At 35.9% G+C, this 25624-nt stretch overlaps 1 long non-coding RNA gene across 2 annotated transcripts in view; it reads left to right on the forward strand.

Moving 5' to 3' along the window:
• Window positions 1-25624, forward strand: part of LOC122234920 — a 61329-nt gene that overhangs the window by 5112 nt on the left and 30593 nt on the right. The window lies entirely within an intron of this gene.

Consider the following 25624-nt stretch of genomic DNA (forward strand, 5'->3'; position numbering starts at 1 on the left):
GCTGGGTAGGTATCTCCTCGGTCTGGACTTTTCCATCTGTAAAATGGGGAGTCAATTATTTTTTCAAAACTTTCCAGATAAATGATTTTCCTTGTAAAAAATTCCATAACTGTGTCATCATAATTCATATCTCCCTCTTTTCACCTGCTCATAAGGCTATCATTGCCCAAAAACATATTTATCCTTTCTCTGCTGCTTAGGATGGATGGCAGCCCTACTGATTTTGTCCTTGCCAGATAGTTCTTTTTCATTCTATGACCTTCCCTCCTGCCTAACTTTCTCATCCCTTTTTTATGCCCCCTTTTGCCTGATCTCTGTTTACCATGTGTCAGAAAAGGCTCTAGACTAGGAATCAGAAGGCCTACATTTGAATCCTAACTCGGCTACTTCTTAGTTTCATGACCTGGAATCGGTCATTTAAACTTTTCTGGACCTTGTTTCATCATCTGTAAAATAGGGACAAAAATGCCAACATGTGGTTTGTGGTGGAGTCTAGGTGAGATCATTAATGTGAAGAAGCTTTGTGAACTGCATATCACCATCCAGTTGACAGGCAATACCTACTTTTTCTTCTGACTTACTCCAAGTTCTCTCTCCAGTGGGCAGATGACATGTTGGCTAGAGATAAGAAGTGGGGTGTGTGTGGCAGTGACTGAGAAATACCTATGACAAGATCCCCAAATTTCATACCCCTTGTGAACATAAAACAGTCTGGTCTTTGAACCAGACTGTGCTTTGAACTGAGCTTGCCATAAGCAAAGTTTCAAGGTTGGGATGTTGCCTTTCCCAGCCCCACCCAGTGTCCTTCCCCACATGTGGCATCCTTCCAGACCTGCCTTTATTAATAATAATGATGCCAGCTACTTGGGATTGAATATTTATATGTGCCATATAGGCAATGCAAGAGAGACTTGTATTTCTTGTATGATTTAATCTTTAAAACAGCACTATGAAATACATAAAGCAATTCTCATTTTACAGGTAAGAAAACAGGCCTAGAGAGGCTAGGTAATAATTTGCCAAAGTCACATGCTTATCCATAGCAGAATCAGAATTCTACCTTGGGAACTCTAACTCTACAGATTGAATTCTTTAAAAAATCCTTCCAAATCTATTCTCTTAAGGACCCATATCAATGGAGTTTTATAATAAAAATAACTCTAATCAAATTGATTCATTTTATTTTTTTTTAATATTTTTTTTATTAAATTTTTTTTTAATGTTTATTTATTCTTGAGACAGAGAGACAGAGCATGAACAGGGGAGGGGCAGAGAGAGAGGGAGACACAGAATCTGAAACGGGCTCCAGGCTCCGAGCTGTCAGCACAGAGCCCGACATGGGGCTCGAACTCACGGACCGTGAGATCATGACCTGAGCCGAAGTCAGCCACTCAACCGACTGAGCCACCCAGGTGCCCCCAAATTGATTCATTTTAAACTATGAAATTTAATAGGCAATGTGGATTTTACATTTTACCAAGAATATCTGATGCCCCCAAATATATCTAATTGTGACTTTTCAGACAGTTTGACAAAATAAAAAAAATTGTGGTAATTTTGTCCAAAAAGCATATATTGAATGCCAGGCACTGGGGATCTAAAAATGAGTAAGAAGCAGTCCCCATACTCACATTGCTTACAATCAGGAAAACAGATGAAAGGATTTTGATAGAATATGGAAAAAGCGACTTACTTGCTATCATGGGATCATAAGTGGGGGGCACTTGTCCTTGTCTAGGAGCTTAAGAACACTTTCTGGAAGAACTAAGGACCTTGCAGAGGTGAAAACAGTAAAAGAGAGGCATTCTGGGCAGAGGGAGCAGGAACCATGTAATTGGTGTTGAAAGGGAATGACAAGTTTGATATTGCCCAATTGAAATTGATGGAAGGATGTGGGAGACAAGAGGCAGGCAAAACATGGCCTTGGAAGGCTTTGTTGGTTCATGAAGCGATTGGACTTTATCTTAGAAACCATTTGCCAAATGTGAGATGTTTTCAAATGGGAAGTAGTAAGACCAGATTTGTGTTTTGCCCTGACTTCTCTGGTGAGTGAACAGATTTAGTCAGGTAAGAGCAGAAAAGAAAAATCATAAAAGGAGGCTATTGTAAGTGTTTGACAAGTGGAGGATGTGGGCTTGGACTAGGGCATGTAGAGAAATAAAAGGAAGAGCTCTTGAGATATTTAGGCAGGGTAACAGATAGGACTAAGATTTGTTGTATGAAGGGGACAAGGAAAGAGTTAAGTGCCAGGTTTTTTGACTAGAAAATATGGGAATTGGTAGATACAGAAGAAATGGAAGTAGAAGGGGAAGAAAAAAATAATTCATTTGGACATGCTTCAGGATTTTAAATTAACTATAGGACATCTGTCATGCCTTTTTCTAGGGAAATTGTAAAATATATCTCAAATGAATTCACTAGAAAATCCTCAGAACAGAGGCTCAGCTGATATGGAGGGCTCTTTTTCTGTCAGTCTTTGTGGTGAGCAAAATGGCTACTAGTCTACAGACTCATCCTACCAGCTAACTAGCCCTAGTGGATAGTTCTAGCAGCAAATATCTGGGAGGGCCTCCAATCAGCTTAGCTCTCATCAGCTCTATCTCTCAACAAATCAGTGATGAGAGAGGTGAAGTACTCTGATTGGTTAGGCCTGGGCTGACTCTCCTAGCATGGGGGGAGGGGGGCAGTCCGCCTCACTCAAATCACATGTTATGAGCTCTCCCATAAGAAAGAAGCTTCTCATACTAGAATGAGGGGCGATGACAAAAGAAATGCCAGAGAGACAAAAGGACAGAAGTCACTACCACAATTAAATGGAATATATTCAGCAGATAATCTTACATCACAGACTTAAGCTGGGAGAAGGTAGGGAGAAGCTTTCATTTAAGTGAAGTTTTAGATTGTGATATAACATTAGATGGCCTGAAAATTATAATGACTGATACAAGCTTGTTCTTGTGACAGAGGAATTGGAGAAGTTCTAGCTCTTTCCTGAGATTTCATCAAAGAAAGCTCATGGGGCAGTTTTGAAAGTAGAGTGGGAAACTGCACCACATGGAGTACAGCTCATTAAGTAAAATGATTATATTTGAAACTATGAAAATAAAGAGATTACCCCAAGAGAGAGTTTAGGAAGAAGATGTTGCTGAGGTCAGAGACTAGGGGAGCACTAACATTTAAGGAGAGAGTGGCCTAAAAGCCAAAGAGTCTTGAATAGGGAGTAAGTAATCAGTAATGTAAATTCATCCAAGAGGACTTATCAAAATTAAAAAAAAAAAAAAAAAGTTCAACTGAACTGGCAATGTGGAGTATATCACTGATAGTCATCAGATTACTCTTCATTGGAATGAATTGTTGAGTGAACTGGTAAGGGAAGATATGGAGACATCAAGAGTCTTAGCTGAGAAGAGAAAGAAGGAGATGAGACTATACTCGAGATAAATGCCAGGTCAAGAGGGAAAGTTTTGGGGGAAAGTTTTGTTTCTTGTTTGTTATCAGAAAGAGATTTGAGCAATTTCGTAGGCTAAAGATAGTCAATAGAGTGGGAAATATTTGAAAATGTTACCAACTGAAGAAGGAGGGCAATGTTGGTCATAATTATTTGATTTGATGTTGAGGAAGGCTCCTAATAGCTTCTTAAATCATAATATCATAGGACTGGGGGAAATATAATCTTATAATTATAGGGTATATGAAATCACAGGGTAAATATAGTACATCCTCTTAGAGCATGAATTTTACTGTTGGGTAAATTATTTAAAACAGAATGTTCTTCAGACTCTGGGGATTTGAAGGTACACTTAGAATTACTTATGTGAAAATTTAGAGAATCATTAGGTAAATATTACACTTTATTCTGTTGCTGGCTCTGTTTGCTTAATTGGCTTTATCAAATGAAATGAAAAATGAACAGAGTTTAAAATTATCAGAGAAGCCAACTTTGAAGGGGATCTTCTGGCAAAAAGAAGATGGTTTGAGCAACAAAACAAGTAAGGACTGTAATAAACTGAAGCACATAATTGTATACATGGAAATATATATGTGTATGTTTGTGTGTCATAAAATTTAAATTCATAACAATACTAAAAAAAAACCCTCATTGGTCATCTTTAGAGTTTGCTAGGTCACCAACTCATTGGGGAAAAAGGGGAAAGATTAGCATTTTCCTGCCTTTCCTATATAAATTGTATTTCAAGGTGACCCAATAATTGATGAGAGGGAATTCTTTACAGAAGAATTACAGATATTGTACATGGAAGCTATGAAAAAAAAGAAAAAGAATAATTGTGCTAGCCCTAGTGAAATAATGGAACATGGCATCAATCATTAATGGGTGCCAAAGGAATCAGTTTGAACAAAAGTTAAGGGGAACTTTTGTTATGGATGGAACTTTATTATGGATGGATCATACTGATATACCTGAATGAATTGATCAATTTTAATGTCAGTAATAGTGGGACAACCAGATAGTATATGCCTCTTGAAGATGATACAATAGGAAGTAATGTAAAGTGGTCTTGCCAAAAAAAAAAAAAATCTTATCAAGACTCTATATCTCATGCTCTGTTTATAGGAAATAAGGATGAGAGAGGTGCAAAATAGAGGAATTTATTAAACTGCATCATGAGGCTGCAAATAGCTAAAGTCAGATTATAGAAAATTCTAAGGACAAATGATATAATTTCTTCAATAAATAACAAAAAGAGAAGTGGAAGAAAACTCACAGAATGAAAGATAAGAGGATATTAAATAAATGTAGTTTTATAAACTTGTGTAGAACCTGATCCAAACAAACTATAAACAGACATTTTTTTTTCAATATATGAAATTTATTGTCAAAATGGTTTCCATACAACACCCAGTGCTCATCCCAAAAGGTGGCCTCCTCAATACCCATCACCCACCCTCCCCTCCCTCCCACCCCCCCATCCACCCTCAGTTTTAAACAGACATTTTTGAGACAATAGAAAATTAAAACAGATTGGGGGTGCCTGGGTGGCTCAGTTGGCTAAGTGTCCTACTCTTGGTTTTGGCTCAGGTCATGATCTCACAGCTGTGGGTTTGAGCCCCACGTTGGGCTCCGTCCTGATAGCACGGAGCCTGATTGGGATTTTCTCTCTGCAACCCCCTGCCCACCCCACCCTCAAAATAAATAAATAAATAAACAAAAAAACAAACAAACTTAAAAAAAACAACACAGACTGGATATTCATTTTTAAAAAAGAGTAGAGAAGAAATGATAGATATGGAAGACATAAAAATATTCGTATATATAAATATATAGCCATAATTGATGACTTCTGAAGAAAAGCAAAAAATGGAACAAAAAATATTTTAAAATATGTAGTACAATAAAGAATATATATTTTGCCTCTGTTCCTGGTTCCTGACACAAAGCTCCTAAGTCCCTTGGAATTTTCTCAGTGATAGAGCATCATATGTTAACTCTTGACAGGCCCCTGTATATATTCAGGATGGCAGCTGATGGGCAAAAAGATCAAGCCTTGATTAGGAGCCTAGAATGTCAGTCCAACTCTCCAAACCCCCAGAGAGGTGAGAGGCACTGAATATTGAGTTAGTAATTGAACATGCCTGCATGATGATATCTCCATAAAAAACCCCGAAACAGAGTTTTTTGGGTTTATGAACACATTCCTGTGCTAGGAGGACAATTGTTTAAAGAGACTGAATAAATGTAAGACCTAGAGTTAGATATGGCAGGAATGTTGGGACTATCAGAGCAGGAATTTTTTTTAATATTAAATACCAAAAACTTTAAAGGAAAAAGTATACAACGTGCAAGAACAGATGGGTAATTAAGCAAAGAGATGAAAATTTTAAGAAAGAATCAAAAAGAAATGTTAATGATCAAAAACACTGTAACAAATGAAGAATGTTTTTGAGGAGCCCATGAGAAGACTGAACATGGCTGAGGAAAGAACTTCTGAGCTTGAGGATATGACAGTAGAAACTTACTTCCAAAACTGAAAAGCAAAGAGAAAAAAAAGACTAAAAAGAAACCAGTACAGAATATCCTAGAACTGTGGGACAACTACAAAAGGTGTAGCGTATAAGTAATAGGAACACCAGAAGAAAAAGGAAGAAAGAAAGGAACAGAAGCAATACTGAAGCAGGAATGGCTAAGAATGTCTCCAAATTAATGTTAGACACCAAACCACAGGTCCAGGAAACTCAGAGAATACCAAGCAGGGTAAATGCCAAAAAAACAAAAACAAAAAAATTTAAGTGTAGGCATAACATATTCAAACTGCAGAAAATCAAAGATAAAGGAAAACATCTTAAAAGAAGCCATAAGGGGAAGACAGCCTATAAAGGAACAAAGAAAAGCATTGTATTCAACTTCTCAGAAACCATACAAGCAAGAAGAGAATGGGCTGAAATATTTAAATTGTTGAGAGGGAAAAACGACCAAACTACAATTCTGTATCTTGTGAAATTATCCTTCAAAAGGGAAAGAGAAACAAAGACTTTCTCAGACAAAAGGGAATCTATTGCCAGTAGACCTGCCTGGCAAGAAATGTTAAATGAAGTTCTTCAGAGAGAAAGAAAATGATATAGATCAAAAACTTGTAACTACGTAAAGAAGACATCGAAGGAATAAGTGAAGGTAAAATGTAAACTTTCATTTTTGTTTTTCTTAGTTGATCTAAAAGATAAGTTTGTTCAAACTAATAATGGCAACAATGTATTCAATTATGTATGTGCATATATATTTATACAAACTTATGTATAGGTGAAATGAATGACAGCAATGATACAAAGGGTGGAAAGGGTGAGTTAGGATTATTTTGTTATTATAAATTAACTTGCACTACTCTTGATTCAGTATAGTGTTATTTGAAAGTGGACTTGGATTAGTTGTAAATGTGCAAACTGTAGGATAATCACTAAAAAACTACACACACACACACACACACACACACACACACACACACACACTGCTTAGGAAGGAAAGAAAATGGAATCCTATAAAATGCTCAGTTAAAACCATAAAGGCATAAACAAGGGAAACAAAAATAGGAACAAAGAATGGAAACAAGTAGAAAACAGTGAAAAAATATGGTGGACCTTAATCCAACTCTTATCAACAATCACTTTAAATTAGACAGAGATTATCAAGGTGGATCAAAAAACAGGATACAACTATATGCTATGTACAACAAACATACTTTAAATATAAAGACACTTATAGATTAAACGGAAATGAATAGAGAAAGATATGTTAACACGAATCGGAAGAAAGCTGGAGTAACTGTTTAATTCTAAACAGAGCAAATTTCAGAGTAAGGAAACTTATCAGGGATAAAAAAGGGTATTACATAATGATAAAAGGATCGATACTTCAGGAGAACATAAAAATCCTTAATGTGTATGCACTTTAAAATAGCGTCAAAATATGTGAAGCAAAAACTGATAGAACTGCAAGGAGAAATAGATGAATTCACTATTTGAGATTTCAACACCCCTCCCTTAGAAATGGACAAATCCAGCAGGCAGAAAATAATTAAGAATATACTTGAATTCAACATAACCACCAATCAACTGGATGAATTAACATTTATAGACTATCTCATCCAACAACAGCTAAATACATATTCTTCTCAAATTCACATGGAACATTCACCAAGAGAGACCATGTACTTGGCCTTAAACCACACCTTAACAAATTTGAAAGAATGGAAGTCATACAGTGTCTGATTTTAGACAACAATGGAATTAAACTAGGAACAAAAATGCTCCTAGGTGGCTCAGTCTGTTAAGAGTCCAACTCTTGATCTCAGCTCAGGTCATGATCTCATGGTTTGTGAGTTAGAGCCCTGAATCAGACTACTCACTGTCAGTGTGGAGCCTGCTTGGGATTCTTTCTCCCTCTCTGTCCCTCCCCCACCCATAAATGCACCCTCTCTCTCTCTTCCTCAAAATAAACTTAAAAAAAAAAACCTAGAAACAACATAAAGATACCTGGAAAATCTCAAAATAGTTGAAGATTAATCAACACAATTCTGAATAATGCATGGGTCAAAGAAGAAACTGCAAGATAAATGTTTACAATGTTTTGAACTAAACGAAACTACAACTTACCAAAATTTATGGGATGCAGTGTAAGCAGTACTTAGAGAAATTTACAGCATCAAATACACATATTAGAAAAGAAAAAAGGTCTAAATTCAATAAAATTTTCCGCCTTTAGAAACTAGAAAAAGAAGAGTAAATTAAATCCAAGGTAAACAAAAGAAATAAATAATAAAAATTAGAGCAGAAATCAATGAAATTGAAAATAAGAAATCAATAAAATCAACAAAACCAAATATGGTTCTTTGATAAAATAAATAATATCAATAAGCCTAAAGCCAGACTACCTAAGAAAAGAAACACATATTACTAATACCGTAAATGAAAGAAGGAACATCACTACAAATCCCATGCACATTAGAAGGAAAATAAAGGAATATTATTATGAACAACTCTGTACCCACAAATTTGAGGGCCAAGATGAAAGGGACCAATTTTTTGAAAGACATACTCTGCCAAAGCTCACCCAAGAAGTAATAGACATCTAAGTAGTCCTACATTGGGGCACCTGGGTGGCTCAGTTGGTTAAATGTTTGACTCTTGATTTTGGCTCAGGTCATGATCTCACAGACATGAGATCGAGCCCCACGTTGGGCTCTGCACTGGGTGTGGACCCTGATTAAGATTCTCTCTCCCTCTCCCCACTCGCACATGCTCTCTTTAAATAAGTATCATCCTCCATCTATTAAAGAAATGGAATCAATAATTAATAACCTTACAAAACCGAAAGCCCGGCCCAGATGGATTCACTGGTGAATTATACCATTTAAGAAATAAATTATACAGGGGCACCTGGGTGGCCCAGTCGGTTAAGCGTCCCACTCTTGGTTTCAGCTCAGGTCATGATCTATAGTTTTGTGAGTTTGAGCCCCACGTCAGGTTCTGTGCTGACAGCACAGAGCCTGCTTGGGATTCTCTCTCTGCTCTTCCTCTGCTTGCTTGCTCTCTCTCTTTCAAAATAAATAAATTTTTTCAAAAACCTTAAAAATAATAAAAAAATAAAAAAGAAAGAAATTATACAAACTCTTTACAATGTTTCCTAGAAGATAGAAGCAGAGGGAATATGTCCTAACTCATTCTATGAGACCAACATTACCCTAATATCAAAACCAAACAAAGGTGTTACAAGAAAAGAAAACCAGTATCTCTCGTGAATATAGATGCAAAAGTCCTCAACAAAATATTAGCATGTATAATCCAACAATATATAAAGAGTTATTCACCATGATTAAGTAGGAATTTTCCCAGGTTTGCAAGACTGTTAACATTCAAAATCAATGTAATCCATCATATCAATAGACTAAAAAAGAAAAATAACATGATCATATCAATAAATACAGAAAAAACACTTGACAAAATCCAACACCCATTCATGATAAAAACTCTCATTAAACTAGGAATAGAGGGGAACTTTCTCAACTTGATAAAAATTATTCATAAAAAACCCATAGCTAGCGGACTTCAAGCCATATTACAAAGCTGTAATCATCAAGACAGTATGGTACTAGCACAAAAATGGACACTTGGATCAATGGGACAGAATAGAGGACCCAGAAATTGACCCACAAACATATGGCCAACTAATCTTTGACAAAGCAGGAAAGGATATCCAATGGAATAAAGACAATCTCTTCAGCAAGTGGTGCTGGGAAAACTGGACAGCGACATGTAGAAAAATGAACCTGGACTACTTTCTTACACCATACTCAAAAATAAACTCAAAATGGATGAAAGACCTCAATGTAAGACAGGAAGCCATCAAAATCCTTGAGGAGAAAGCAGGCAAAAACCTCTTTGATCTTGGCAGCAGCAACTTCTTACTCAACACGTCTCCAGAGGCAAGGGAAACAAAACCAAAAATGAACTACTGGGACCTAATGAAAATAAAAATCTTCTGCACAGCGAAGGAAACAATCAGCAAAACTAAAAGGCAACCAACGGAATAGGAGAAGATATTTGCAAATGACATCAGATAAAGGGTTAGTATCTAAAATCTATAAAGAACTTATGAAACTCAACATCCAAAAAACAAATAATCCAGTGAAGAAGTGGGCAAAAGATATGAACAGACATTTCTCCAAAGAAGACATCCAAATGGCCAACCAACACATGAAAAAATGCTCAACATCACTCATCATCAGGGAAATACAAATCAAAACCACAATGAGATATCACCTCACACCTGTCAGAATGGCTAACATTAACAACTCAGGCCACAACAGATGTTGACGAGGATGCAGAGAAAGAGGATCTCTTTTGCACTGCTGGTGGGAATGCAAACTGGTGCAGCCACTCTGGAAAACAGTATGGAGGTTCCTCAAAAAACTAAGAAGAACTACCCTACGACCCAGCAATTGCACTACTAGGTATTTATCCAAGGGATATAGGTATGCTGTTTCGAAGGGACATATGCACCCCAATGTTTGTAGCAGCACTATCAACAATAGCCAAAGTATGGAAAGAGCCCAAATGTCCACCGATGGATGAATGGATAAAGAAGATGTGGTATATATATACAATGGAGTCTTACTCAGCAATCAAAAAGAATGAAATCTTGCCATTTGCAACCACGTGAATGGAACTAGAGGGTATTATGCTAAGCAAAATTAGAGAAAGACATATCATATGACTTCACTCATGTCAGTACTTTAAGACACAGAACAGATGAACACAAGGGAAGGGAAGCAAAAATAATATAAAAACAGGAGGGGGACAAAACATAGGAGACTTCTAAATATGGAGAACAAACAGAGGGTTACTGGAGGGGTTGTGGGAGGGGGGATAGGCTAAATGGGTAAGGGGCATTAAGGAATCTACTCCTGAAATCATTGTTGCACTATATGCTAACTAACTTGGATGTAAATTAAAAAATAAAATAAAATAAAAAACGCATAGCTCATATCATACTTAATGATGACTAATAAGAATCTTTCCTTCTAAGATCAGGAACAAGGCAAGGATGTCCTTCTTGTCATTGTTTTTCAGTGTCATACAGGAAGTCCTACTAATGCAATAAAACGAGTAAAGGAAATAAAAAATATATGGTTTGGGAAGGAAGAAACGAGTCTGTCTTTGTTCATGGATAAAATAATCATCTATATAGAAAACCCAAAAATAACTGACAAAACTCCTAGAACTAATTAGTGTTTATAGCAAGGTTGCAGGATACAAGGTTAATATGCAAAAATAGATGGCCGGTATACTAACAAAGAGGAAGTGGAATTTGAAATTAAAAACACATTATGATTTACATTAGCACCCCCCAAAGGGAAATAATTATGTATAAATGTAATGAAACATAAGACCTATGTAAGGGAAACTACAAAACTGATGAAAGATAGGGACACCTGCTGGTTGAGTCAGTAGAGAATGCAATTCTTGATCTTGGGTTTATAAGTTTAAGTCCCATGTTGAGTGTAGAGATTAATTAAAAATTAAAAGTTCTAAAAATCTTTTTTAAAAACTGATGAAAGATATCAAAGAAATAATAAATGGAGAAATAGTCCATGTTCATAGATAGGAAGACTCAATATTGTCAAGATGTCACTTCATCCCAATTTGACTTACAGATTCAATGCAATCTCAATCAAAATCCCAGGTTATTTTGTGGTTATTGACAAACTGATTCTAAAGTTTATATGGAGAGGAAAAGATCCAGAATAGTTGTGTCACTATTGAAGGAGAACAAAATCAGAGAATTGATACAGCTCAACTTTAAGGCTTACTATAAAGCTACAGTAATCAATAGATAAATGGAACAGAATAAAGAGCCCAGAAATACATCCACATATAGTCAACAAATCTTTGACAAAGGAGCAAAGGCAATACAATGGAGTAAAGATAATCTTTTCAACAAATGGTTCTTGAATTAGACATCCACACAGAAAAAAGACTCAGATCTTACATCCTTTGCAAAAATTAACTCAAAATGGGTCATAAGCCTAAATCCAAAACACAAAGCTATAAATCTTCTAGAAGATAATACAGGAAAAATCTAGGTAACATTGGGTATGCAATGGCATTTTAAACATAACACTAAAGCCATGATCTACAAAATAAATAATTGATATGCTGAACTTCATTAAAACTTAAAACTCCTGTCTGCAAAAGATGATTTCAAGATAATGATAAGACAAGCCACAACATGGGAGAAAATGTTTGCAAAAGACACATCTGATAAAAACTTAACAGTCTTCCCAAATATACAAGGAACTCAACCGTAAGAAAATGACAACTTAGATAAAAAATGGGCAGAAGACCTGAACAGACAGCTTACCAGAGAAGATATACAGATGGCAAGTAAGCATATGAAAAGATGTTCAACATCACATGCCATTAGAGAATTGCAAATTAAAACAATGACATGTCATAAACACCTATTAGAATACCCAAAATTTGAAATATTAACCATATCAAATGCTGGAGAGGATGTGGAGCAATGGGAACTTTCATTCACTGATGGCTGGAATACAAAATGGTAGAGTTGCTTTGGAAGACGGTTTGAGGTTTCTACAAAACTAAACTAATTCTTATATGATCCAGCAATAGTACTCCTTGATATCTACCCAAAAGAGTTGAAAACTTAGGTCCACACAAAAACCTGCACATGGGTGTTTATAGCAGTTTTATTCTTAATTGCCATAACTTGGAAGCAACTGAGATGTTCTTCAGTGAGTAAATGAATAAACTGTGGTATATCCAAACACTGGAATATTATTGGAGCCCTAAAGAGAAATGAGCTATCAAGTCATGAAAAGACATGGAGGAAACAAGCACATATTAATAAGTGAAGGAAACTAATCTGAAAAGGCTACATACTGCATGCTTCCAACTATATGACATTCCGGAAAAGACAAAACTATGGGGACAGTTAAAAGATCAGTGGTTGCCAGAGTTAGGGGGAGGGAGGAATGAATAGGCAGAGCACAGAATCTTATTTTAGGGCAGAGAAACTATTGTGTATGATACTGCAGTGGTGAATACATATCGTTATACATTTATCTAACACCCATAGAGTGTCCAACACCAAGAATGAAACCTAATGTAAATTATTGACTTTGTGCGGTAATAATGTGTCAATATAGGTTCATTGATTTTAATAAATGTCCCATGTGGTACATTGTGTACAACTGTGTAAATGTACAATGTGGTGCAAGATGTCACTAACTGAGGAAGGTATACATGTTTGGGGCCAGGTGTGTGTGTGGGAACTCTGTACTTTCTGCTAAGTTTTTCTGTGGACCCAAAGATCCTCTAAAAAAATAAAATGTATTAGTTTAAAAATATCCCAGTTTTCTTTAAGTTAATATATAAACTTAATGTGATTTGAATAAAAATAATAATCTTTTCCCCTGGAACTATGTAGGTTGATCCTAAAGGGCATTCATGAGAAAATACACATGCAGGAATAGCTACACAAAGAGAAAAAGATAATAATGGCAGATTAGCCTTACCAGACACAATAAAACTTTAATTAAAAGTACATGGGGGAGCCTGGGTGGCTCAGTTGGTTAAGTGTCTGACTCTTGATTTCAGCTCAAGTCATGATCTCATGGTTCGTGAGATTAAGCCCCTCATGGAGCTCCGTGCTGAGTGTGGTGCTTGCTTGGGATTCTCTCTCCCTTTCTCTCTGCTTCTCCCCTGCATGCATGCACACTCATGCTTGCATTCTCAAAATAAATAAATAGACATTTTTTTTAAGTGCATGGTACTGGTATGTGAATAGGCAAATCAGTATAACAGAGTAGAAAATCCAGAAAGAGACCAAAATATGCATGAAAATTTAATATGTGAAAACTGGTATCTCAGTCCACCAGAGAAGAGATGGATGTTTTAATAAATGGTATTGAGATAACTAGACAGCCATTTGAAAAAACATAAATTGGATCTATTCCTCACAATATATATCATAATAATTTCCAAATGAATTGAAGATCTAAATGTAAAAAATGAAACTACATATTTACTAGAAGTAAAGCACCATGAGCAAAATCAAAAGACAAATGACAAAGTGGGAGAAAATATGGCAATCCTAGATGAAGAAATAATGTCCCTAATTTCTAAATAACTTAAAAATAAAGGGAGATAAAAAGACCAAACACCTGACTGGCAAACGGTCAAAAGACATGAATGGACAGCTTACAGAAAAAAAAAAGAGAAAGGACCTTCAATGCATGAGAAAGTGTTTACCTATACTCATAAGAAAAGAAACACAGGGGTGCCTGAGTGGCTCAGTTGGCTAAGCGTCTGACTTCAGCTCAGGTCATGATCTCGTGGTTCATGAGTTTGAGCCCCGCGTGGGGATCTGTGCTGACAGCTGGAGCCTGGAGCTTGCTTCGGATTCTTGTCTCCCTCTCTCCCTGCCCCTCCCCTGCTCATGCTCTGTCTCTCACAGATAAATAAACATTAAAAAAAAAAAAAAAGAAAGAAAAGAAACACAAAGTAAAACTGCACTGAGATACCATTTCTCAGCTCTCAGATTGGTAGAAATTAAAATAGTGTGGGAAAACAGGCACTTTTATACATTGTGGTTGGGAATGAAAAATGGTACAACCTCTCTGGAGGGGAATTTGGCAATATCTAGCAACAGTAAACATGCATTTACCCTTTGTTCCAGCGTTCCTGCTTCAGAAAATTCACACTGATTTACCCCTCCACAAATACAACATAAAATTTCTACAAGGTTACTTGTGGAATTATTTATACTACAAAATTATTGGAACAATATAAGAGTCTATGCATAGTAGAACAGTTCATAAACTATGGTGCAATTACACAATGGAATACTGTGTAACTATAAAAATAATGAGAAAGATCTCTTTGTGCATGGAATGATTAAGTGAAAAAATGCAAGGCATGGAAGAGGATACAGCATGCTATCCTATGCATATGAAAAAAGGAGGGAAAGACAAACACACACAAACATGCATACATACTCTAGCTCTACCCACTGATAGGGCATAGAACTAATGATAATCCAGTAACAATGAGCACAGGACTTGGTTTCAAGTATTATTCCTCACTAAAAGGAAGTTTGGGGCACGGAAAGCTCAAGCTTAGCCAAAAACATATCATTGTGACAAAAAGTAAGTGTACACATAATAATGGGGACATGTAAAAAGGAACTAGTATCCTATTTTGAAGGGGTTCCCACTCGTCATATTGGTATATTTTGGTTATAAAAAAGAATAATTATGGTAATGAATCATAAAATATTAGAAAAAATCCACAAATCATACCAGTGCTCCAAAAGAAAAGGGAAAGGGAAAACTTCTCTTTTACAGAAGAATGTTGGCTAATAAATGAGGAAGTAATGATCATTAGAAAATCACCATTTTGTAACTACCAGTGTAATAACTGATTCAGGCAAAGATCATCAATGGACACTAATACCATTAGATAAAATGTTGCTGAAGAAGAGGATAGTCACAAATGACCAACCCTTAGATTACTTATAAATTTCAAAGGGTAAGGCATATTCTTTGCTAATAGAGATATTTAGCTGATACTGCATGAACCAAACAGTATTACCAATGAAGAGACAAACTGATATTATATGCCTCCTAGTGGGATTTAATGGTAAATATACAGCATTCCTTATTTAGGGTTCTTTGACTAAAATTTTAACCTGAATCTAATCATGAGGAAACAATCAGTCAAATCCAGATTGTAAGACATTCATTAACACTGTTGGCCAGGGCTCTTAAAAAAATGTCAGCATAAAAAAAAAAAAAAAAAAACCCGACAAGTGTAACAGAAGAGGATTGTGCAAGAATTAAAGAGTAAAATGATGAGGTGCCTAGCTGGCTTAGTAGAGCATGTAACTCTTAATCTCAAAGTCATGAGTTTGAGTCCCACATTGACTATAGAGTTTAAAAGAAGGAAGGAAGGAAGGAAGGAAGGAAGGAAGGAAGGAAGGAAGGAAGGAAGGAAAGAAGGGAGAAAGAAGAGTAAAAAGACAAAAAAAAAAGGCAATAAGTAATCTTTAGTAAATGCTAGATTTAAAATATGACAATTGGGGAAATTTTAATTTAACTGTATTGAAGTTACTTTATTGTACTCACTGTATTGTGGTTATATATGAGAATAGTCTTTAGGACACCTGGGTAAAGGTGTCAGGATTTCTGCAATTTTCAAATGGTCAGTCAAAATTACAAATTTTACACACACATATGTATATGTATTCTACATAAAGAGCTATAGCTACATAGAGAAATGTAGAGATAATTTTGATAGCTAATTTCATGTGTCATCTCAGCTAGTGTATATAGTACCCACTTATTTAATCACATTCTAATGTTGCTGTAACAGTATTTTGTAGATGTGATAAACATGTACAATCCTGTTGACTTTATATAGAAGATATTATCCTTGATAATCTGAGTGGGACCCCATCTGATCACTTGAAGGCTTTTAAGAGCAAAAACTGAGGCTTTCCTCAAGAAGAAATCTTGCCTCAAGACTGTAGCATCAATTTCTACCTGAATATCTAGCCTGCCAGTTTGCCCTATGGATTTCAAACTTGCCAGCCCCCATATTGCATGAGCCAATTTTTTAAAACAAACTTTATATATATATATAAAGACAGATAAAGCATATGTGGCAAATGTTAACTGATAAATCTAAGTAAAGAGTATACAGGTGTTCATTGTAGTATTAAGTTTTCTCAAAGCTTGAAATTCTTATAAAAAATTGGGAAAAGTTAAAAATGTATTCTAATGAAATTTTTTGGAAAGGTAATACAGATCAATCAGCAGAGACACATAGCCTAATAACAATACTAGAACTTAAACATAAAGAAAAAGTCCTATAGATATTGCCTTACAAAATTAAGAAGAATAAATCAGTTTGGCATCAGAATTCTCCATTCTGGCACTAAAAAACAGTAGATCAATATCTAAAAAACCTTTGCGGAAGAGAAAATGTGGCCCCAAATTTTAGAACCATTGAAGTAAAAACTCGTGGAATTTAGTCCTGAGAGCTCTTCAACCAACTAGAAGTTGAATGAAGAAGCTGTTGAGGTAAACAGGGTAGTGGTGAGCAATAAGTTTATTTACATTGTTAAGTTAATCAGTCCATTAGTTATTCACTGAGTACCTATTATGCACTAGCTCTGGTGATCAGCTGTAACCCAGAGGGACATGGTTCCTTCCTTCATGGTACTTATAGTGTATAGAGGGAGACAGTCTGATTAAACAAATACATAAACAATTACACTTTACCAATTGCTAGGAAGGAAACAAAGAGACTGGTATATAAAAAAATAATAGAGTTAGGCAGGGAGTGGTACCTCATTTGGATAGGGTAGCCACAGGAAATAACTGTGATTGATATTCAAGTTGGGACATGAAACCTGAGAAACAGTAAGCCACGTGAAGAGCCAAGGGAAAAAGAATCCCCTATGTGGAGAGTACAGCCAGCCTAGATATAGAACTAAGGCCTGGTAGTATGAATCCTCTAAAGCAACCCCACTCTTGTTTGTAGTAGAACATCCAGCTTCCACAGCAGTTAATGGAAAATGTTTCATCGGTTAGAAATAATTTGCCTATCCAATTATATCCTGATGGAAATTATTTACTTATAGTCACTTCATATTTCCTATCAGGTTGATGCTAAATTATATGAAATAGCATTTACTGTTGGTAATGGCATGTAAGTAGTGAGACCAGAGATTAATATCTTAAAATACCCCACTGTAATATTATTTGATAATTTTATTTATTTAAAAAAATTTTTTTAATGTTTATTTTTGAGAGAGAGAGAGAGAGAGAGACAGAGCACTAGTGGGGGAGGGGCAGAGAGAGAAAGAGACAGAATCCAAAGCAGTCTCCAGTCTTTGAGCTGTCAACACAGAGCCCTATGTATGGCTGGAACTCATGAACCATGAGATCATGACCTGAACTGAAGTTGGATGCTCAACCTACTGAGCCACCCAGGTGCCCCTATATTTGATAATTTTAAATCAAAACATAAAATGATGGGATTTCTAGCATAAGAACTTTCCAATCATTTATTCCTGGGAAACTCATCATTTCATCTGTTAGTTCTATTCTCTGTTTTATACTTAGGAAACTTTATATTAAAAACAAATCTACTAGAGGTGCCTGGCTGGCTCAGTCAGAAGAGTGTCTGGCTCTTGATCTTGGGGTTGTGGATTCAAGCCCCACATTGGATGTAGAGATGACTTAAATAAATAAGACTTAAATTGTTTCTACTATGAGACTACTATATGCTAAGTGCACTTAAACATATCATGTCATTTAATAATAAACTGGCAAGGCAGTTTATTCCCAATTTTGCTGCTGAGAAACTCAAAGAAATTAAATGACTTAGCCAAGGTCACACAGCAGGCATGTGGGGTAGCAGGTAAATACGTGGTATAGCCAGTAGTCAATCCTATCTTTTCCCCTCCACCACACAACTTAAACTCAGTAAATATTTACAACTCTGCTATGCACAAGGCCCAAGACTGAGATTCATAGGTATTAAAAATATTGTCCAGTGTTCCACAGTCTGTAAGGGAAACAGACAAATGTAATTATAGAATTATATAGACACATATAATTACTTATGATCTAAGGCTAGTTATGATACATGCTGAAGTAGACATACAAATAAAAGCAAATGAAAGGAGATTGGGAGGGGATGATTTGAGATGGGTCTTAAGGGAGAGGTAGAGCTGTGAAAAAAGAAGGGAAAGCATAAGCATCTTTTAAAAAATTAATTTTCTAATCCAATGTAACAGCATACAGTGTTATATTAGTTTCCGGTGTACAGTATAGTGATTCAACATTCTATACATCATTGCTCATGATGAACGTACTCTTAATCCCCTTCACCTGTTTCACCCCTCCCTCCACCCACCTCCCCCCTGACAACCTATATTTAAGAGTGGTTTTTTGTCCTTTTTTTTTTTTGTCTCTTTTTTTCTTGTTTGGTTGTTTTTTTCTTAAAATCCACATATGAGTGACATTACATGGTATTTGTCTTTTTCTGACTGACTTATTAGCATTATACCCTCTAGTTCTATTCGCATTGTTGCAAATGGCAAGATTTTGTTTTTTTATGACGGAGTAATATTCCGTGTGTGTGTGTGTGTGTGTGTGTGTGTGTGTGTGTGTGTGTGTGTATCTTTTTTCTTATCCATTCCTCTATCAATGAACACTTGGGTTTCTTCCATATCTTGGCTATCATAAATAATACTGCAATTAACATAGAGGGGCATAAGAATAAGCATCTTTTCATGGAGACAGTAAAGTTGGAATGTTTATAAGTGATGATTAGGATGGCATGGCTGCTTGTGAAGTTAGAGACATAGGTTAGATATTGAAATACATATGATTTTGATTATGAAGCAAGACAGAATATGACTGCTGGACTGCAAGTGAGAGAGAAAGAGTAAAAAAGAGAAAATGTAGGATAAAGACTACAAGAAAGGCCTGGCTCTGGGCTGGCCCTCATAGTCGTGATCTGTTGACATCACAACTTTCAAGAAGATACATGACCTGGGACTGCAATGATTACCCATGGAGCTTACTTTAGAGAGTGGACACCATGGCTGGGATCTCTAGGCAAAACTCACAAGTGCAGCCAACAATGGAGGTGCATTACAGTCTCAAGAAGCGTTTGAAACAGATCCCACTTGGTTTGAGTTTCCACAGAAACATTTTTAGTCTCATTAAGAACATTTTGGCAATATTCAGGCATGGTGTTTGGGTCCCAGTCAAGCAGGAAGTCCAGGTTTACACCATAATTGGTAAGGGAATTGAATTAGAATCAGGACCTTGTGGCAAATGTAAAGTCAGACCAATAAAGCATGGAGTCAGAGATTAAGAGTCAAGGTGTAATTCCATCAATATATTCCAGTCTCATGAGATATTAGCTTGGGAGCAGCAAAATTCGTTCTAGTCACCAGGAAGTAATGGAGATGAAGTTTTTAAAATACATTATTTAACCAGAATTGGACCAGGGACTCAGCATGACTCAGCTAGAGCTAAAGATTCTTGTGCCAGCCGCTGGTGGGAGGTAATGTTAGAAATATAGGTTGGATTCAGACTGTGGTTGGCCTTGAAAACTATTTATTTTATATGTATGGGGAGTGATATCAAATATATTTCAAAATCATCTGGAAATGAAAGAAAGTGGCTTTGTTTTTCATTAGTCCATAATAATAGAAGAAAGAGTCCAGAAGCAGACCCACACATACACAGTAACTTGATTTACAACAAAGGCAACTGTGCAGTGCAGCAGAAGAAATAATGGCCTTTTCAGTCAATGATACTGGGTCAATTAGACATTAATGTGCAAAAAAAGAAATCTTGACCTGTGCCTAATACCATATATAAATATCAATTCTAGATGGATTGTAATTCTAAATGTGAATAGAAACATAAGAGAATAGCTTCAGAACCTTGGGGGTAATTGAAATTTCTTAACACAGTATTAACCTTAAAGGAAAAACATAATATGGGTTATATTAAAATTAAGAACTTTTGTTCATAAGAATCCAACATTAAGACAGTGAAAGGCAAACCACAGACTGAGAGAAGATATTTTCAGTACTTACAGCAAAAACGATGCATATACAGAAAATACAAAGAAGACAGGCAACTCAGTAGAAACTGGGCAAAGGAAGCACTTCACAAAAGAGAGTATCTAAGTAAATACAATACCACTATACCTACTCTAGAATGGCTAAAATGAAAATGTCAATACTAAGTGTTGGCTGGTAAGGATGTGGAGTAATTAGAACTCTCATACACTGCTGGAGAAAGCATAAATTGTCACAGACAATTTGGGAAGCCATTAGCCACAAATTTGTAAAGCCAAACATATGCATATTCCACGATTTTACCTGTGGGTATTTACACAAAATGTGTATATGTGAACACCAAAAGCCATATATAAAAATGTTCATAGCAGCATTATTTCTAAGAGCTCAAAACTGGAAACAACCCAAATGTCCATCAACAGTAGAATGGATAAATGAACTTATACAGTCCTCTATGTCAATTATATCTCAATAAATTTGAAAAAAAAACACACTACCCCTTCCCTGAAGAGGAACAACTCAGTGTCTTATCAATTAGTGCGTTTATTTATTTATTTTATTTTATTTATTTTTGTTTTTGTTTTCAAGTTTTTATTTAAAGTCTAATTAGTTAACATAGGTTAATACCGGTTTCAGGAGTAGAATTTAGTGATTCATCGCTTACATATAACACCCAGTGCTCATCACAATAAGTGCCCTCCTTAATGCCAATCACCCATTTAGATCTTCCCCTGCCTACCTACCTCCATCAGTTTGTTCTCTATAGTTAAGAGTCTCTTAACGGTTTGCCTCCCTCTCTCTTTTCTTTCCCCTTCCCCTATGTTCATTTGTTTTGTTTCTTAAATTCCACACATGAGTGAAATCATACGGTATTTGTCTTTCTCTAACTTATTTCACTTAGCATAATACTCTAGCTCTAGCCATGTCATTGCAATTGGCAAATTTTATTCTTTCTGATGGCTGAATAATCCATTGCCTTCTTTATCCATTCATCAGTTGATGGATACTTGGGCTCTTTCCATAATTTGGCTATTATTGATAATGCTGCTATAAACATCAGGGTGCATGTGCCCCTTCGAATCAGTATTTTTGTATACCTTGGGTAAATACCCAGTAGTGCAATAGCTGGGTCATAGGGTAGTTTGACTTCTAACTTTTTGAGGAAAGTCCATACTATTTTCAAGAGTGGCTGAACAAGTTTGTATTCTCACCAACAGTGTAAGAGGTTTCCCCTTTCTCCACATCCTCACCAACATCTGTTTTTATCTGTGTTGTAAATTTTAGACATTCTGACAGGTGTGAGGTGGTATCTCATTGTGGTTTTGATTTGTATTTCCCTGATGATAAGTAACATTGAGCATCTGTTCTGTGTCTGTTAGCCATATATATATATCTTCTTTGGAAAATGTGTGTCATGTCTTTTGCCCATTTCTTAACTGGATTATTTCTTTTTTGGGTATTGAGTTTGATAAGTTGTTTATAGATTTTGGATACTAACCTATTATCAGATATGTCATTTGAAAGTGTCTTCTATTCCGTAGGTTGCCTTTTAGTTTTGTTGATTGTTTCCTTGACTATGCAGAAGCTTTTTATCTTGATGAAGTCTCAATAGTTTATTTTTGTTTTTGTTTCTCTTGCCTCCAGAGACACATCTAGTAAGAAGTTGCTAGGGCTGATGTCAAAGAGGTTGCTGTCTGTGTTCTCCAGGATTCTGATGGTTTTCTGTCTTGCATTTAAGTCTTTCATCCATTTTGAGTTTATTTATGTGTATGGTATAATAAAGTGGTCCAGTTTCATTCTTCTACATGTTGCTGTCCAGTTTTCCCAACACCATTTGTTGAAGAGACTGTCTTTTTTCCATTGGATATTCTTTCCTGCTTTGGATATTCTTTCCTGCTTTGTCAAAGATTAGTTGACCATATAGTTGTGGGTGCATTTCTGGGTTTTCTATTCTGCTCCATTAAAAAAATTTTTTTGTTTAACATTTTATTTATTTTTGAGAGAGAGAGACAGAGTGTGAGTGAGGGAGAGAGAGAGAGGGGATACAGAGTGTGGAGAGAGAGAGGGAGACACAGAATCTGAAGCAGGCTCCAGGCTCTGAGATGTCAGCACAGAGCCCAACACAGGGCTCAAACCCACTGAGCTGTGAGATCGTGACCTGAGCTAAAGTCAGACACCCAACTGATTGAGCCACCCAGGCACCCCTATTCTCCATCGATCTATGTGTCTGTTTTTGTGCCAATACCATACTGTCACGATGACTATAGCAGTGTAATATAGCTTGAAGTGTAATATAGTTGTGATGCCTCCAACTTTGCTTTTCTTTTTCAAGATTGCTTGGGCTATTCAGGGTCTTTTGTGGTTTCATAGAAATTTTAGGATTGTTTGTTCTAGCTCTGTGAAAAATGCTGTTGGTATTTTGATAGGGATTCCATTAAATGTATAGATTGCCTTGGATAGTATAGACATTTTAACAATATTTGTCTTTCCAATCCATGAGCATGGAATGTTTTTCCATTTCTTTGTGTGTATGGAACACTATAAGTGTTCTATAGTTTTCAGAACACAGAATTTTATCTCCTTTGTTGGGTTTATTCCTAGGTATCTAATGGTTTTTGATGCAATTGTAAATAGGATTGATTTCTTTTTTCTTTCTACTGCTTCATTATTGGTGTAGAGAAATGCAGCAGATTTCTATATATTGATTTTGTATCCTGCAACTTTGCTGAATTCGTGTATCAGTTCTAGCAATGTTCTGGTGGAATCTTTTGGGTTTTCTGCATAGATTATCATGTTGTCTGTGAATAGTGAAAGTTTGACTTCTTCTTTGCCAGTTTGGATGCATTTTACTTCTTTTTGTTGTCTGATTGCTGGGGCTAAAACTTCCTGTACTGTTTAGTTAACAATGGTGAGAGTGGACATCTCTATCTTATTCCCGACCATACAGGAAAAGCTCTCAGTTTTTCTCCATTCAGGATATTAGCTGTGGGTCTTTCATATATAGCCTTTACAATGTTGAGGTATGTTCCCTCTCTCCCTACTTTGTTGAGTTTTTATCAAGAATGGATGCTGTATTCAAAATGCTTTTCTGCATCTATTGAGAGGATCATTTGATTCTTATCCTTTCTTTTATTAATGTGGTATATCATTGTTGATTGATTTCAAATATCGAACCACCCCTGCCTCCCAGGAATAAATCCCACTTGATTGTGGTGAATTATTCTTTTAATATACTATCAGATTCAATTAACTAGTATCTTGTCAAAAATTTTTGCATCCATGTTCATCAGGGAATTTGGTCTTTGCATCCGTGTTCCTCAGGTTATTTGGTCTGTAATTCTCCTTTTTAGTGGGGTCTTTGGTTTTCGTATCAAGGTAGTGTTGGCCTCATAGAATGAGTTTGGAGCTTTTCCTTCCATTTCTATTTTTTGGAACAGTTTGAGAAGAATAGGTATTAACTCTTCTTTAAATGTCTGGTAGAATTCCCCTGGGAAGCCATCTGGCCCTGGACTTTTGTTTGTTGGGAGATTTTTTATTACTGATTCAATTCCTTTGCTGGTTATGGGCCTATTCAATTTTTCTATCTCTTCCTGTTTCAGTTTTGGTAGTTTATATATTTTTAGGAATTTATCCATTGTTTTCCAGATTGCCCAATTTGTTGGCATATAATTTTTCATAATATTCTCTTATAATTTATTTTGTTTCCATCGTGTTGGTTGGGATCTCTCCTTTTTAATTTAAGATTCACTTATTTGGATACTTTCTCTTTTCTTTTTGTTAAGTCTGGGTAGGGGTTTATTGATTTTATTAATTTTTTCAAAGAACCAGCTCTTAGTTTGTTGATCTGTTCTGCTGTGTTGTTGTTGTTGTTTCTATGTCACTTATTTCTATTCTAATCTTTATTATTTCCTTTCTTCTACTGGCTTTAGACTTTATTACCTGTTCTTTTTCTAGCTCCTTTAGGTGTAAGGTTGGGTTGTGGATTTGAGACTTTTCTTGCTTCTTGAGATAGACCTATATTGCTATATACTTCCCTCTTATGACTGCCTTTGCTGCATCCCAAAGGTTCTAGACTGTCGTGTTTTTATTTTCATTTGCTTTCACGTATTTTTTAATTTCTTCTTTAATTCCTTGGTTAACCCATTCATTATTTAGTAGGAAGTTCTCCAACCTCCATGTTTTTATTGATTTCCAAATTTTTTCCTGTGGTTGACTTCAAGTTTCATAGTGTTGTGGTCTGAAAATATGCATGGTATGATCTCAATCTTTTTGTACTTGTTGAGGCTTGATTTGTGGCACAGTATGTAATCCATTCTGGAGAATGATCCATGTGCACTGAAATGAGTGTGTATTCTCCTGCTTTAGATGAAATGTCTGAATATTTCAGTTAAGTTCATCTGGTCCAGTATGTCATTCAAAAGCCATTGTTTCCTTGTTAGATAGTCTGCTTAGATAATTTGTCCATTGCATAAGTGGGGTTTTAAAGTCCCTTATTATTATTGTATTGTTATCAATGAGTTTGTTACTAATTGATTTATATATTTGAGTTTCTCCAAGTTGGGGGCACAAATATTTGCAATTGTTAGATCTTGTTGGATAGACCTCTTTATTATGATGTAGTGCCCTTCTTCATCTCTTGTTAGTCTTTGGCTTAAAATCTAGTTTGTCTGAAGTAACTATGGCTACTCTGGCTTTCTTTTGATGTCCATTAGCATTATAAATGGTTCTCCATCCCCTCACTTTCAATCTGGAGGTGTCTTAGGTCTAAAATGAATCTCTTGTTGGCAACATGTAGATGGCTTTTTCTTTTTTTAATCCATTTTGATACCTTGTGTTATGTTTTGTGATTGGAACATTTAGTCCATTTACATTCAGAGTGGTTATTGATAGATATGAATTTAGTGTCACTGTATTATTGTAAAGTTGGTATTTCTGGAGAGTTTCTCTGCTCCTTCCTAGTGTTTGTTGTTTTGGTCTTTC

The sequence above is a fragment of the Panthera tigris genome, chromosome F2 (assembly GCF_018350195.1).
Source record: "Panthera tigris isolate Pti1 chromosome F2, P.tigris_Pti1_mat1.1, whole genome shotgun sequence".
NCBI classification, from domain to species: Eukaryota; Metazoa; Chordata; class Mammalia; order Carnivora; family Felidae; genus Panthera; species Panthera tigris.